Below are 4,973 nucleotides of genomic sequence, written 5' to 3'. Positions count from 1 at the left end.
CCCTTCCCCTTTGTGAATGCTCACAATAATGTTTTTTCAGAGCAGGCAGTGGTCCTATGGACCACTGCCTACTCTGAAAAACACCGAAACAAAAAGGTTTCGGTATTTTTTTCTATTTGCAGCTCGTTTTCCTTTAAGGAAAATGGGCTGCAAAGAGAAAAAAAAACTGCTTTATTTAAAAGCAGTCACGGACATGGTGGTCTGCTGTCTCCAGCAGGCCACCATCCCCGTGAGTGCCTAGACTCGCTATGGGGTCGCAAACTGCGACCCACCTCATAAATATTTATGAGGTGGGTCTTTGCGACCCCATAGCGAGTCGCAGAAGGTGTGTGAGACACCTTTCTGCTTACCAATTTGCGAGTTGCAAATTGCGAGTCGGAAGACTCGCAATTTGCAACTCGCAAATTGGTTTCTACCTACATCTGGCCCAAAGATGTGTAAGGTGGAATGCCATGAGTATTTGTACGCAATGAGAGTAGGGTCCAATGAGCAATTTAGGAGGATCTGGAAGCACTAGGATAAAAAGGGCAATAGGGGTATTAGGGAGCGATTAGTTCCTCTTAAATAAAATGCAAGAGGAAAGAGATGATTTTACTTATTAGATAATAGTATTAAGGATAGGAAATAGGCAATCATGAATCATTGTAATTTAATCATGTATGAATGGGCATGCTGATTTTTAATAATATGTACTGCTGCATCTTTGATAAATAAAAATAAAAAACAATTCTGGAAGTCAGATCTCTTTCTACAGGGCAAACCAGCAAGCTGAGGCCAACCAGTGATTTTATGTTGACAACTACGACTTCAACAGCGATGCTGGACTCCGTCAGTTCTCCAGGCAGAAAGTTAGAAAAAAGTTTCTAATTCACAGCTCTTGCACGCACTTTGGACAGAAGGACTACATTCCTCACTAGGCCAATGTTCCAACACTTGCAGGGTACCAATTGTGGATTAGGACTCCAACAGAGGGCAAAAGTAGGGTCCAGGGCAGGTCCAGTTGTAACCTACCTTTGAAACTCAGGGAGCAGCTTAACACTGCCCCAGACCATCCTGTCAAGGAAGGAGTCACCCACCCCACTCCCTGGGCCCTTTGTGCACTGTCTGAGCAATATACCTCTTATCACAGGGGAGCCATCAAGGGTCAGGTAACAGCTAGCCACTGGCAGGAAAGCTATTTGGTTTTAGGCAGCTAAACGATAACAACTATTTTTCTACCTATTCCCAAACTAAACTAAAGTCAGCACTTTTTCAAAATAATAGTGCAAATCAGTGTTAACCTATGGGACAGCCAGCTTTGCCACAGTGAAAAATGTTGTGAGGACATGCAAAACATAAATTATACATGTCTTATTTTTTAACTACCATGCACACTGCTTTATAGGTATTTAAGGACTAACTTACCAGTGACTTATAATTATGAAAAGAGAAGATTTAGCCTAGGCAAAAGGTTTGATTTACCAGGTCAAAATAGAAGTTTTGAAATAGCCTACCTAGACTGCAATGGCAGGTTTGGACACATGTTTTACAGTGCTTCTTTAGTGGGTGACATGATGAGTGCTAAAGCCTACTATTAGCATTTAGTTTACAGGGCATGGGTATGTGTAGTGCCATATTCCAGGGATATATTTGTAAATTAAATGTCCCAATTAGATATATGCCAATTTTACCATGGTTAAGGGAGAGCACAAGCACATTGCTACTGGTTACCAGGAAAAAGTGTGAAGAGCCCTATGGCCAACAAAATGAGTTCAGCAAAAGGCAAAAATCTGGGGGAATCATTTCCAACAAAAAGAAACAGTAATGAGAAGAGATTCAGAAAATAATATAGACTACAGGACAATACATAATGATCAGGGCCACTGGAATTATGTGGCAGGAGGGGGCCAAATTGTTTGGCAGGGTGAGTAAATTATGCAGCAACAAAGGGCAACTTGTGTGGCATTATGCAGTACATTTTGTTATAGTATTACTTCTTTATTTTATCATTGTTAAACTTGGTAACCCTATATGAGCATTGGTTGCACCTCATTAGTAGCTGTTTAGCACCCCAATTTAGCAATAAGCAACAGAAAGATGATCAGTCTAGCCTTGCAAAGGGCCCTCCACTGTGTAGCAAAACATGCTGCTGCATTTTTAGTAACTTTTGAACCACTAGAAACAAATGTTTTGTTAAAATCTGCAGATTCTGCTGCAGATGATGGAATATGTGGCAAATCTATAATAATGCAAAAACTGTCACAGCCGCACAATCGCATGATTCCAGTGGCCCTGATTATATGATATTTTGATATGTGATATTTATCAAGCGTGTTTAGACCAGAAGTATCGAAGCTCCAATATGAGCAAAGACCACAACCTTCCTCAAGTCTATTGAGAAAACAGTCAAGTTTTACATTGCCTATGAAATGAAAGTAGGCATTCAGTCCCTCTAATGTCTAATTTGTCCAGATAGGGAATTCCAAAGTTTAGCCGCAGCCACCGAAAAAGCCCCATATCCCATATTTAACGTTATAACAACGGGGAACTTGGGCCAACCTGAGGTCCGCTGACCTTAGCGGACGATGTGGACGATACCACTTGGGGACTTCTTGCAAATAGCCTGAGCCATTAAGATGTAGCACTTTATGGGTGAGGGACAAGACCTTAAAAGAGATATATTTCCTTAATGACAGCCAGTGAAGCTTCTTCAGCCCCTCTTTAATTGAGGAATATTTTGACAGACCTAGTACCAATGGGCAGCTGCATTCTGGATCAGCTGTAGTTTGTTCAGTGAGGATTGATTTATGTTCAGAAACAGTGCATTACAGTAGTCCATTATTGATGTTATAAGAGCTAAAACCACCATCTCTCTAAGCTCTAGTGGTATAAATGGCAGGACTTTTTTCAGGATCCGCATCATCCAAAAACACAGCCTCACTGTTTTATTGACCTGTATATCAAAAGTCAAGAATGCATCAAACATTAACCCCAAACTGTTTGCCACTGTTGTGAGGGTAGGCCACACGTCACAGGACATGAGCCACCATCTGCTACATCAAATCATTGGCTTGGTTCCGAAAATAAGTATCTCGGTTTTATCTCCATTCATTTTCAATCTATTATGCCCCATCCAGTAGCGTACTTCCCTCAAACAAACTTGGAAGTTGTCTGCCACTGCTTCCGAGTCATCTTTGATGGTAACAATGAGCTGTGTATTGTCTGCATATGAGGACACTTGAAATCCAAATGCGTGGACTATTTTTGCCAAGGGGGCCACAAACAAATTAAACAGGGTTGGACTAAGTGACAATCTCTGTGGGACTCCACAAGGCAATTGGAGGGAAGCAGATCTAAAGTCTCCAAAGCAGACCGTAATTTATCTTCTGTGGAGAAAAGATTCCAGAATCCTTAGGGCCGGTCCCCTCACACTTGCCTGATACAGTTGTTGTACCATCAACTGGGGCGAGGTGGTATCAAAAGCCGGATAGGTCCAGTAACACTAAAATGGTGGCCCCTCCCTGATCTACTTGCCTACAGAAGGCAGATTCCATGCTGTGATTCTTCCTGAACCCATGTTGTGTCAGATTAAGGCAAGCATGTGACTTTTCCACTCTTGATTGATGTGTTTCTCTAACACCTTGGCTAGAGCCGGGAGGAGGGAGATGGGCCTTAGGTTTCTAAGATTATGAGGATCTCTTCCCAGTTTCTTTTTGATGGGCTTGACAAGGGTCTGTTTCCATATTAGTAGAATAATATACACAAAAGGTGTGGAGGAAATGAGATCACTCGGTGTGGATCACTTCCTGGCTGGGGGCGCTGATGGATTAAGTGCTCAGACATGATGCACCCTTTGATGAATATGTGACTACAAAGGGCATTGTCTCTGCCCCAGACCAGAGGCCTGGATCCCTATAATTTAGGGCATCCATAAGTCTCTCTTGCCACTCAGGTAGACCTTTAGTGTGTGAATATAACATATTCCTTTTCACTTGTGAGGTACAAAATTAGTCTGCTCACACATGCATGATTAGGGATCCTTAGCCATTAAGAATGCCCCAGACCTGGCTAGGCTCTTTGTGAGTGCAGAAACATGTTGGCTTTTTTCTAAGACGGGGTGTCATTAAACTCACGGGTACCATCAATGTATGTTTTTACCTTACCAACGGACACCACTATTAAAGGTGTACTACATTGGAACTCCGCTTTGTATTATCAAACTCAACTGTATCCCATTACTATCAAGAAAGCTTTATCTAAGAACTCCCTGTTGGTGCAGTGCACCATGAGGTTGAGTCCACACTGGTGGGACTGTCCTACAAGGGTGGGGATAGATGGTCTATGATGAAGCATGACACTATTAAGTGTGTGAGACCAAAAGGAAGAACCCCCTGCCTATATGTCAAAACAACAGTCTTAAACAGAAATCATAAGCAGTGATAGGATCACAACCTAAGTGGTTGTGGTCACACCGAGTGATCACATTTCCTCCACACCTTTTGTGTATATTGTTTTGACGTTGGGAGGACGTGTGGAGGATTAACCTCTCATCTCTCGCTTTGTGTAAGGTGTTCCAAATTAGTGGAAACACCCCCGTATTCAGCATCTCTCTATAAACAATTCCCAATCCCTCCGCATTTGGTTCTGGGACCATATGCAATCCCTTGGTGGACAGGGGTCATCCGGTGACCCCAAATTAATTTGTGTAATGAGGGTTTAAATTTTCTCTATAGGCAAAGGGCCAAATTTTCTCAACAGCGGTCTCTTATCTTTTTCACCCGGTAACCCTTATTCAAACATGATTGAATCTATCTGCTGACTGGAAAACTTGGCATGAATGCTCAGAATTTTATCTCTAAAGTACCCTGCGACCTTGTCACAGAATATTTGTGAGGTCGCAATCTCCTGGGAGATAGGGGGCGTTATAAGGAAGCTTATACCTTAAACAGCTCTTTGGTAACATTTTCCGTACCTCTAATCTTCTGAGTGTAATA

The sequence above is a fragment of the Pleurodeles waltl genome, chromosome 5, assembly GCF_031143425.1.
Source record: "Pleurodeles waltl isolate 20211129_DDA chromosome 5, aPleWal1.hap1.20221129, whole genome shotgun sequence".
Lineage (NCBI taxonomy): Eukaryota > Metazoa > Chordata > Amphibia > Caudata > Salamandridae > Pleurodeles > Pleurodeles waltl.
Note: the sequence above shows the minus strand (reverse complement) of the source record.